General features: G+C 44.1%; 1 protein-coding gene across 8 annotated transcripts in view; it reads right to left on the bottom strand.

Annotated features, from left to right (window-relative positions):
• NFIB (nuclear factor I B) overlaps positions 1 to 12,098 on the bottom strand; it is a 264,254-nt gene that overhangs the window by 169,976 nt on the left and 82,180 nt on the right. The window lies entirely within an intron of this gene.

Genomic DNA, 12,098 nt, shown 5'->3' with positions numbered 1-12,098 from the left:
CCACCGAACGCTGCAGAAGGAACGAGCACGTTTCGCAAACAACCCTCCCTCATTTTCCCGTTCTTCTGGTGGGAGAAAGTTGCGGGGGCGAAGGGGGGGGGGGCGGGGGGGGGGGTGAGACTGCCATCTGCGAGAGGCTTCTTTTTCTTCTTTCGGGGTACGACTTTGCCAGCTGCGGCGGGGCTCAGGCGCCCCCGCTTTCCCCCTCCCTCCGCGGGGGACACGGGGGAGGGCACCCCGCTCCGCCGCCCTCCCAAACGGAGGAAGCCTGTCCCGCACCGCCGGTGACTGATATCCCCGCCCTCGCAGGCTGCGGCCGGGGGCGGCGAAGGGGTCCCGGCTCCCGGGAGGTAACAGGGCGCGGGGTCTGGTTTAATTCTCCCGGGGCAGCTTTAACCAGGGGAGCCGGGAAAGGGCGGGGTTTGGGGGGAAACAGCGAAACTTATTTCTGCTGCTGTGAGGCGCGCTGCGACTCCGTGCCCAGCTCACGGAGGCGTCCGGTGTGTGCGGCCCCCAGCCCCAGCACCGCCGCTGCGGGCAGGGGCGGCCGAGCGCCACCGGCGCTCCCTCCCGCTGCCCTTGCGCAGCCCCCGGCGGCGTCCCGGAGGGACCGCTGACTTCCTCCGTGCCCAAAGTGAGAGTTTATTCACGTCAGGCATTTCACAACGACACATCAAGGAAAGTAAGCAGGTTCAAGTCAACCATGAAATGGTCACTTTTTAACCCCGTCCTGTCCTCATTAGGGAAATGCTCAAACACAGCCCATTTTCAAAGAAAGTTCTTAATGAGGGGAGCTTGCCAAGGCTACCAGCTGCAATTCCCATAAATTTACAAACCAAAAGAAGCAGAGTGATCGGTGCGGGGGGGGGAAAGACCCCATACAAGACAGGTAATGTCAAAGGAAACAGCAACAGCCCAATGCAGTAACCCTTGCAGAGTCCACGCCACATCCCCACAGCTCAGTTTCTGGCTACTCTTGCCCCTTTCCCTCAGATTTACAGGGTTCAAACAACAGACATTCATCCTCTCTTCTACAGACTATCCTGATAAGTGACAAGTTAAAGATATACATTTAGGCTAGAAGGGATTACGCAAACTCGGGGTTAACCGTAATTAGCAACAATTATTTTTATATCTGGTGTAAAATACCCCCAAATCCTAGCGGTTTTTCCCCTACCCAGACAGTACAAAAAGCTGATAATGCCAGATTTAAATTGTGGAGTATCCCTTCAAATAAGTATTCTATTTAACTGGAGTTAATTTACCATAAAAGACATTCCTCTCGGCACAAATGCACTGATGTCCTTGAACACACCTCTTTGAGTGCTTGAACTCTTACACAGCAAGCCATTATTGTGGACCTGATTTAAAACGACAGGAACTATCCTCTATCCCCTTTATCACTCTCATCCCTCCATAACGAGCAGGACAATCTAACCAAACCCCTAACACCACATCAGCAAGGCTGCCCCTGGGAGCTGCATAGATGTGAGAAGTCTCCCATTTCCCAGGCAGGACTTGCAGAAGGCCCCACTCCCTCCCATGATCTGGCCAAAGGATTGCTTTGCACTAGAGTCCTGTGCACTAAAAGCAAGAACTGCCTGGCAAAGTCTGGCAAGCACGAAAAAACAAATGGAGCGAGGTAAGGACAGAGAGAAACCAGTCACTTTCTGTAGCCTTTGCTGCTGCGAGGGATGTGGAGTCAGTATGAGATTGTGTTTGCATTCCCACAAGAGCTGGCTGAGGGTGGGTTTGCATCCCTAGCCAGAGTGCAGAAGGTGGGAGACAAGCACAGACAGCCCTGCAGCATGCGCCAGTATCCCCCAGAATAGCACTGCTGCGGACCAGGCAAAGCCAGATACCCCCACCCCAGAGCCAGTCTGCTGGCCAGGATTGAACAGGCCTCTCATATGGAAGCATCTTCGGGAAAATGGAACTGCCCAGCCAGCATGGCTCAAGCAGCATTTTGTCTTCTGAATGATCAAGAATGGCAGGAATGGTACAGGTTGCCATGGGTTTACCCATGGGTTTGACCCAAAGGCCCCCAGTACGTGACAGAAAGCAGGCTGAACTGGGCACCCAAACACATATTTCAGCTCTGTTGCTCCTAGTTAATCCCAACGGGAACCCATAAAGGACGAGGGCTTTGTCCTGGGAAAACTCTCCTCAGAAACACGTGTGCGTGCATGCCTATGCCCCCATCTTCCTCCATCCCACTCCAACCCCTCGGCTCCTTTCACAGAAAAGCGAGCTAAAGATTCTTTCCAAAATGGGTAAAAACCTACATTAAAACCATAACAAAATGCAAGTCTATCACTTACACTTGCTGCAGAGGTGTTTTAAAAAGGGTATTTAGTAACTGGGTTAGCCTGGAGAAATACAGCATTAATGCAACAAGGACAGCAGCCACAGTGGCTGGGCCTTCGCATGCAGGGAGACCTTGAGAGACAGTGGTTCGACTGCTTTCCAGTTTTTGCTTGCATTAATTCCTCATGGCCCCAAAGACCCTTCTCTCCTTCCTCACATACTAAAAACCCTGTTAATGCTGCAAGTTCTCTACCCTTGAAGCTCCAGGCTGGAGGACAATTGTTTTTTGTCCTCACTGCCAGAGCTATGCCAACCGCATGCTGTATGTGGAAGTTCAACTAGCATTTCAATGTGGGCTATTAAGAAAATAAAAGTCACTGTCTGACCTTCCCCGTGAGACGCACTGAGAGCTGTTCTCTAACACTAAATCCTAACCCATTGACTTCACAGAGCCAGGCTGGCCCTGAGGGATCCTGCTCTCAGGTGGGATTCAGTATGAGCGCTGATAACACCGCTTGGCCACACACACAGCTGGGCAAAGGCACACGGGTGCTAGAAACCTCCATGTGACAAAAATGTACATTTAGAAAGAAAAGGCAGTTTTCACATCAGTAAGTGGCAGATACCAAAGCTGCGTGTGAGTGATCCTCATCCTGAGCCTGCACTCTCCAGACTGGGGAGCTGCTCCCATGCTCCTCCTGCCTCCCATTTAACTCTGGCAGGGTGGTCAGGATGGGAGGACATCTACTGCATGATCTGAGATGCTCATGTCACAGGAAAGAACCACAAAGGCTTTTAGACACCATCGGCAGTTGGGCTCACTCTCCTCCACCCATCCTAGCTCCCCAGGGCAGTTTTCTGCCAGCAGTGCAGACCCTCATATGCCAGACTTGCACAGAAAGCATGTATTTTCCCCCTCTCCCTCACAAACCATGCCCACAAATTTCACCAGATGCTGCAAAGTGGCACTGCCCTCAGGTTTCAGAGATAACAACATTTAAAAGTGGAAAGGCCATTTAGACCATATATCCCACCTAGAGCAGAATTTCTGGTGCCCTTTGGCTGGACAACTGCTCAACTTTTTCAAGTTTTGGAGAACAAGACTATTATTAATGGAGCAAAAGGAAAGGAATTACTAATGTTGAAGTGTGAAGCCTAAGATTATCTCAGAATACAAGTGAGCAGTTTGGTCAAATGTCTAAACATACACAAACTGAACTTGTAAGAAATCAAGTTTTCATGAATATTCCAGTTTTCTCTTTATAAAAGTCAGAAAACAGATTCTGGCATATGGCATTTCATCTAAAGTACAAAATAGTTGAGAACTAGCACCAAAACTCTTATGTAAGAGGGTTCTTACATATAAGAGGGTTCTCTGTGATCCAACATGGAAGTTTTACATCTAGTTTAGTACTACCATTAGCTCCTTTTTTTACACTTTGTTAGAAAATTAACACACATGTCCATTCGATAAACAATTACTTAAGTACATATATAAATATTGAGTAGCACAAATAGAGTATGGTTTATGTCACTTATGAGCAACAATTAGTCTACACCATATTATATATTATATTATATTATATTATTTTATATTATATATATTATATTATACTGTTACCTAATGGTGATTCTATCTGTAGGAGTCGTCACGGTGCCGTGCAAGACTTCTTGTACAAGCATATTAGCCTACAAAGCAAAGCTTTGCGTCTTTGGCATAACCAGAGCCTTGGACAGTTTTCTTATGTGCAAGAATACTGTCTGTGCATGGAGACATATATGTATATATAAACACATGTATATGCACAGACATTCAGGAAAAAAACAACTAGTTAAATAAGCAAACTGATAATATATTGGTTTCTGGGGCCTTGATATGTTTCACATGAGATTGAATTTTAAGTTATTTATGACTTAAAATGTAAACAGCAATCAGTACAACTTCTAAGTCAGTAGAACAATAAAATCACGTCATAATAATTACTAGCACTTTTTGCTGGGTTTTGGGTGATAGGAAGAAGCACACACTGTATAGAAACTGTTTACATGTATGATCAATAGAAAGTGTGCACATGTACAATCAAAAGAAAAGAAACACACTACTTACTCTAAACAGAGACACACATACATATGACGGGTGTGTGCGCTTGACCCCTGTCCACGTATGGTTTGATGTGGACTATAATACTTGAGCTTTCCACAGCTCCCAGACCAGCAAATAAAAACATCAAACTTCAAGTGAAAAGCTGTAAACCACAGCATTTTGGGTTACACAACTGTGCCGTTTTTGTCCTCACTGCATCCGTCACATCCTCAGCCTTACAGAGGCACGAAACCCTTTTTCACCAATACGGTAAATTCCTTAAAAATTCACACATGCTAATTTCAAATGCCCTGGACATTACCAGCAATGACAACACCACAAATAAAATTCCAACACATTTCTTTTCTGGCAGTTTATATCACTTGCCAGATTTTGAGAATATTGGGATAGAGGTGGGGGTGGGGGCAGCGTCTAGAAGCTGGATTTAAATGTCTGCCTAAATTAGAATTATAAAAGTGCTTGATCTTTTTCTTGTGATTCAACATTAAAATTGTAAGCATTGCAGCTCAAAACCGCTTCAGAGAATGTTATGAGTTAATCCTGTGTGTTTTGGCGCCTTTTCCCTGCCAGCTACTGTACTTTAGAGAAAAAAAAAAAAAAAAAGCTGGAAATCTTGTCTGTCCCATCACAAGTTCAATGGCAGCACTTTCCAGCAGCGGGAGGAGAAGATGGCTATGTTCGCAGAACTAATAATAATTCAGATCACGCCACATCGGCATCTTGTGTCAGAGTCGAAACTGGCTTCCCCGCCCCCTTCAACCTGAGAGCTGCCAAGTCCTCACACACTCCGCATTCAACCACAACTTAATGGATGGGATATTGCGCATTAAAATGTGGCCCAGACACACAGGGGAAGAGAGGACAAGAGGGAAAGCAGACAGACACACACGCACACACACATACAAACAGACACGCAAAAGAAAGGAATGAATTAAAATACACACACAGGTCCTACAATAAAACAGCAGTGAAAAAGCGGGGGGGGGGAAGAAACAAAAAGAAACCGTCTAGAGTAACTTTAAAAAACAAGCCAGAAATGCCACCCTAACACTGCATCCTGCTATATAGCATGAAAGAGACCAGCACAAGTCTCCAGACAATTTATGGAGCAGACGATACACAGCACCAATGCCATTTCCTCCACACGATACATTCAAATTGCAGTCCATTAACTACAAAAACCACTAAAACAGCCAGAGAGAAAATATTATATTAAAATGTGAGTAAGGAAGCAATTTCTACAGCAACAAGAAAGAGGGGGAAAGTTCTGTCTGTTAGGTATCAATAAAGTAGCATTTGCATTAATCCTTTCCAGCATTTAACTGATAGTTGTCTGCCAGAGAAAAAGGGGGAGAGGGGAACACTTGAAGCAGGAGATGTGCCAAGTTCAGCACTTTTGGATGCAAACTCCCATCAACTGATTTCTGGCATAAAAGTATGATCCATATACAAAATCTGCCAAAAAAAAAAAAAAAAAGCCAAATACAAACAATCCACCACTTAAATCTTATCCTGTAAAGAAGAAGTAGTATCAGCATTTAACAACAGGGTATAACATTCACTTTGAAACCACAGAGACACAATCTCAGCCTGGAGGAATTACAAAACAAGAGTCAATTGAGTTTAAAAAAAAATATATATGTAAAAATATAAATCACTTAAGCACCATGTACCATTATGGTGTACTTCATTAAATGAACGAGATCTTGAAATCTGCAACACACCACTGGGCCTTTCGCTTCACATTTCCCAGGATGCATATCAATTTTCTCAAGGGCTCAGTGTGTTGGGGTCTTTTTGTTGTTCTTGGTTTTTTGAGTATATTTTTAATCTCCTGAAATGGCCTTCTACCTTTTATATTGGTTTGGGATGTCTGGGGGGCTTTTGTTTTGTTTGCTGTTGCTGGTTTGGGCTGGTTTGGGGCGACTTTTTTGGGGGGAGCAGGGGGGGGTGTTATTATTATAGTTGCTGTTGCTATTTTTATTATTATTATTATTATTTACTCAGGTAAATTTGAATTTATTTTGTTGCCAGCTTTTTGCCTGACACCGAACGGGATGAAAATTCTTGGAGTGGGCGAGGGAAAAGGCGTTGAAGTCACAGCCTGTGGGCAGAGCGCTCCTCCTCCTCCTCTTCCTCTCTTTCCCAGTCTCCTTTCCTCTTTTGAGCTGCCAGGCTGGAGAACACGTTTCAGTGGCGTCTGACTTGAACTTGGGCCAAGAATTCCTTTTCCACCCCCTCCCCCCGCCCCGCAAATTTTAAACTCTTATATATCCACACACGTATAGATGTGTATGTTTACGGCAGGGACGTCCCTGCCCGCCTTCCTCCTCTGCCTCCGCCTGCGGGCGCCGGGCCGCCCCAGCCTCCTTCCAGCTTCGGCCACGGGCTGCTCGGCCACGGGCTGCTCCTCCTCCTCCATCTCTCCCTCCATCTCTCCCGCTGCTCCGCCGCCGGCCCGCGGGAAGCGCGGCTCTCCGCTTCCGCCTGGCGGCTGCCGCACGCAGCGGGGCCGCCGCGGGCTTCTGCGCATTAAGGACGAGCAATTCCTCAGTTTAGCCCTCTCAGGCCACGCTAGGCGAGTATGGTTCTTCGCACTTGTTTTTTCTGAAAGGCTTTTGCACACAGGTTATGTAATTTCATGGTTTCAGATGCCACCTTTTATAAGCTGTCGCATCATACTGCTCGCTGCCTGCAGGATTAACTCCGCTCCAGAGGAATTGTTAGCCGGTCCAAACCCGAAGGCCGTAAGGCAACCTCGCAGAGGAAGGATTTCGCATCTAAAACTTCCTACACAATTAAGGCACTTACAATGAAATAAATAAAACTGCATGAGGTAAAAGTGTGTGAAGAGTTTTAATCAATCAGATAACAAATACATTCCTTCCTGTTAAAAATTGGCAAGTACAAACTGTAAAGAATCTTCATAATTACTTGGAGACCATTGCTAGGAGTATGGGAGATTCTCAGGAAGTTAATTTTCTTTTGTCTGATTTGAGAAAAACAGCTTAAGCTTCTAAAAATGCAGTCTACTCTTATAATGAAGCAGAAATTGCCATGAAATAGGAAAAAAAAATGAAATATAAGTTTCAGACTTCAGACAAATCACTCTAGAGTTTTGCTTTATTTTTTAGAGTTTTCTTTACTTTTATGATCCTTTTATAAAGAAGTAAAACCTAAAAAAATTGAATTATGAATTTGACTATTCACTGAGAACGGGAAATGATTGTTCGTGCTATGTGTGGCAGATTTTGAAAACTTTACACCAGCCAGCCAATCAAGTGGAGAGCAGACCCTTCTCTGTGCCAAAAGGAACCTGCAGGTGTTGATTTTTTAATTTTAAATGTTTTCCCCTTTTCTATAGAATGAAAGTTTTATTTTTGAAAGTTGCACACTATTAACAATTTGCGCTAGTCAACAATTCTCAACAGAATTTTTGCAAGAACTTTGGCAATATTTCATTTAGATTTTGAGGCCTTTTTTTTGCTCCTTAGTTTTGACTTTGGTCTTGCTGTTGTGATTGCTGACAAAGATTCAATTTCTGGTAGACAGTCCCACTACTCACTGCAGCTTTCTCTGTTTTGTTGGTTGGTTGGCTGTTTTTATTGAGTCTGTATATTTACTAAGCCTAACTTTGCATGTGCTTTAGCAAACAATTGCTAAATTGATTTATATTATATCAAATGACAGCAATAATGGTGTCAGGAAAGAAATAAGTATTTCAGTCCTTTAGAAAGAAAAATTGTGTTGCACAAAGCTGTCATACTTAATCTAGGTTTAGTTTAAACCTAGATGGTCATAAGCAAATTTCGTGAACATATTTTTAAGTCCAAAAACTGTGTTATGTGTCATTTCCATAGCTTTCGATTTCTGAGTTCTATAGCACTAACATGTGTTGATTTTGGCTTTCTTTTCCATAAATGTAATCAAAGGCTCATATATTTTGTAATAGGCTGACCTTAATTCCTGTTGATTCTGGATTTTTTTTCTGAGGTTGTAATATCAATATGCTTGATACTTTTTAACATTCAGAATGGATAAAACCGGAAGACTGTAAATAGTTTTCTTCCATGGATAATTGTTACCAAGTCAGTTACTCATCCATGTATGAGTGGATAGCAATCTGAAGAAAGATAGACTCACTTGCAGAATTTCCACTAAAACAAATAACAAAGAATTATTTGACATATTTATAACAGAATTTGTGAGAAATATCAAATGTTTCAAGACATGTTATTTTTGAAGATGCTGATGTAAATTTACTTTATTAAAATCTCTGTATTTCCAAGGTTTGCTTACTAACTGACAGGACAGGAAAATTAAATAAGTGAAAGGGGACCTCATACATCAGTGGTTCAAGAGTCAAGTCTGTGAAGTAATGCAGTCATGGGATAGACCGAGCAGACAAGGATCACATTAAGCAACAATGCGGTTGGCAGGGTCTCAGTACAGTTTGACTGTGTGCATGAGGGGCACAGCCATTCCTATTCATAACAGGGCAACTGAGAAAACCACATAGCTTTGGATAAATACATCATTTTGCGCGTGTGAAAAAATACTCTTACCCCACCAGCTTTCAAGTAGGAGCTTCCCACTTTTTGCAGAAAGGCCACTGTAGTAAAAAGTTGCTGCTTCCTATTCCTGAAGCCTATTCCATTCAGGTTTGTCTGAGCAGGACACTATGAAAACTCCACGATTTGCACATGTGCGCAACACTTGCTCATTACTTCTGGAAGTTCATACTTTTGCCATGCTGCTCTTTACAGGACCCCAGCCCCGCCGAGCCTCCCGCACAGTCTCTTAGCAACTAGGAGAATTACAACTCTCACTTTGACACTGGCGAAATCATTCCTTCTGCTGCTTCCCCCAGGCAAGCACTCTGCAGTCCAGGGTGAAATGCACTGGGCAGAAAGATGGGGAGTACTGGTCAGAAGGCTTGCAGAGGCTGATGTCAGTAATTCTCTGTGTTGCCAAGCAAAGCCTGGAGTTCCCACCCGCTGCAGCAGGGTCAATTTCCAGTTGTTTCCAGCCCTGCTCTGGCATATTAGGTAGGGGAGAATTCAAGCAGATTTCATCAAATTATTTCCAAAATTCTGTGACTTCAGCAAGCAGTATCAAAGTTGTTACAGTAAACCAGATTTTTCATTTTGGATAATAAATCAAGACAGGAAAGGAACTATGGCATATACAGTTTTAGTCAGCAGCAGGTCTCCCTTTCCTTGTCCAGGAAAGCAACTGTAGAATCCTGATACACAACATCTCTTCTTGCCCAGTTAATAGTCTCATACTGTGTATTTGCATTTTTTTAGACCTCTTCTTCTATTAAAATATGGCAGAAACGTTATCACAACATCACCACTCAACCGTATCATCATGTCATCATCAAAACAAATTAAAAGATTAGGAAATAAGTGAAACAGTGAAAGGTAGAAAATCTTGTGTATGTTCCATAAAAGAGCCTTCAGCTCTTCAACTTTACTTAATAATAGAGGAAAGTGTAATTTCTTTCCCCACACCCTTGTTTCTCTCAATCCACGGGATTGCTAAGGAACTGTAACATTGTAGGTTTTTAATAGGGAAAAAAAAAGAAAAGCTGAGGCTTAATGGTAGCATTTAAATGGCATGCAGAGCCCTTTGAGTTCACACCTCATTAAGGTGAACAGGAAGAGAAGGGGTGCACATCTTTGTTGTTACTTTTGCCTTGCAGCATTTTCAGCCAAGCTATGTGAACAGACCAGCAACATATTAACTAATTTTGTAGCAGCTGTACTTTTGTAGCAGGTTTGTTTTGTTTGGGTTTGGGGTTTTTTTTTAAGTTTAAAAATTTCAGAACATTGTGAAATGGAGCCAGGGCAGGCCCTTGAAGGATAATTATTTTGGCTTCCTATTTTTTGCAAGCCAATCTACCAGATCCAATTCTCCTTCCTTATCCAGTTGAGGGGTTTCTTTGGACTAAACTTCACATGCCCTTCACATTCTGAGATGTGTTCCATAGCATCAAAAGTGACTTGGCACAATATTTCTTGCCCTGGGCACAAGCATGCTTATCTGAGATGGCCAAACACAGGTACATTTGTAAGTTGTCTGTTACATACTCCTGTAACAGGCTGTACGTTGCAGTTGCATAGGTGATCAGATTTGGCCCTAGAATAGGTTTGGCACTGGGATCTCTCAGCAAATTTGCTGACAACAGCAAGCTGTGTGGTAAGGTCGACACGCTGAAAGGCAGGGATGCCATCCAGAGGGACCTTGACAAGCTTGAGAGGCCGGTATGTGCAAACATCATGAAGCTCAGCAAGGCCAAGTACAAGGTCCTGCATCTGGAGTTGGAGCAATCCCAAGTGCAAATACAGTCTGGGCAGACAATGGATTGAAAGCAGCCCTGGGGAGAAAGACTCGGGGGTGTTCATGGACAAGAAGGTCAACATGACCCAGCAATGTGCGCTTGCAGTCCAGAGAGCCAACCACATCCTCAGCTGCATCCAAAGCAGTGTGGCCAACAGGTCAAGGGAGGTGAATCTGCCTCTCTACTGTTCATGTCAGACCCCACCCAGAGTGCTGCATTCGGCTCTGGGATCAACATAGCAAGGACATGGACCTGTTGGAATGAGTACAGAGTCACTAAGTTGATCACTGGACTGGAGCATCTGTCCTGTGAGGACAGGCTGAGAGTTGGAGCTGTTCAGCCTGGTGAAGAGAGAGTTTCAGGGAGACTTAAGAGCACCTTCCAGTACATAAACAGTGCCACAAGAAAGCTGGAGAGAGACTTTTCACGAGGGCGTGTAGTGATAAGACAGGAGTGAATGGCCTTAAGCTGAAGGAGAGTAGGTTTAGGTTAGATAATAGGAAGACATTCTTTACTGTAAAGGTGGTGAGGCACGAGCATATGTTGCCCAGAGAGGCTGTGGGCTCCCCATTCCTAGAGCAGGCTGAATGGGGCTCTGAGCAGCCTGGTCAAGTGGGAAGTTCCCTGCCCATGGCAGGGGGATTGGAATGACATGATCTTTAAGGTCCCTTCCAACTTAAACCATTATATAATTCTAGGATTTCTGACCATGTCTTCCAAGTCTTTTAGCACTTATCAGCTTGAGAGCATGATTCAAAAGAGTCAGAGGAAGAACTCCTGTAAAAAAGTTCTTTTAGCCTGCTAACCCAGCTTCTCACTTCCATTTCTCTCCTTTTCTGTTACATCAGACTGAACGTGGATCAACAACTCCCAAATATGGCTTTACTGTTATCATAGCAGGAGAGATTAGGGAAGGTAGTAAAGGTTATTTTCATGCAAACCTGACTTTGCACTTTTACGCTGGCATCTCCAGGACGATGGAAGGAGAGCTTATTTCTACTGATGGATCCTCATGTGACGTCCAGCAGACACTGACACTTAGTGCATGCCACAGTCATTGTGGGTTGTCCTGTTGGCACACCAGCATGACAATTTGTGCAAAAGAAATCTATTCTTTCAGCATATAGTCGGGATATTCAACACTTCCGCATGGAAAAGAAATATGCATGAGGATCAATCATAAACTTTTCCTGCCCCCATCTCCAGGACCACCCAGCAGGGCAGATGTTTTTGTCCAAGCTGAATGATTTTGACAGCTGGTGGCTTTTTCATCCTGACTTCCACAGGTCTGTGTCATTTTGGTGTCATCAAGGCAGCTGAAGATCCTGGGGTAGAGAAGAT

Source organism: Corvus kubaryi, unplaced genomic scaffold (genome assembly GCF_017639235.1).
Source record: "Corvus kubaryi isolate FWS band 111438036 unplaced genomic scaffold, C.kubaryi_AGA036_p1.0 split1-37296, whole genome shotgun sequence".
Taxonomy (NCBI): Eukaryota; Metazoa; Chordata; class Aves; order Passeriformes; family Corvidae; genus Corvus; species Corvus kubaryi.
This window is presented reverse-complemented; position numbering and strand designations above follow the sequence as displayed.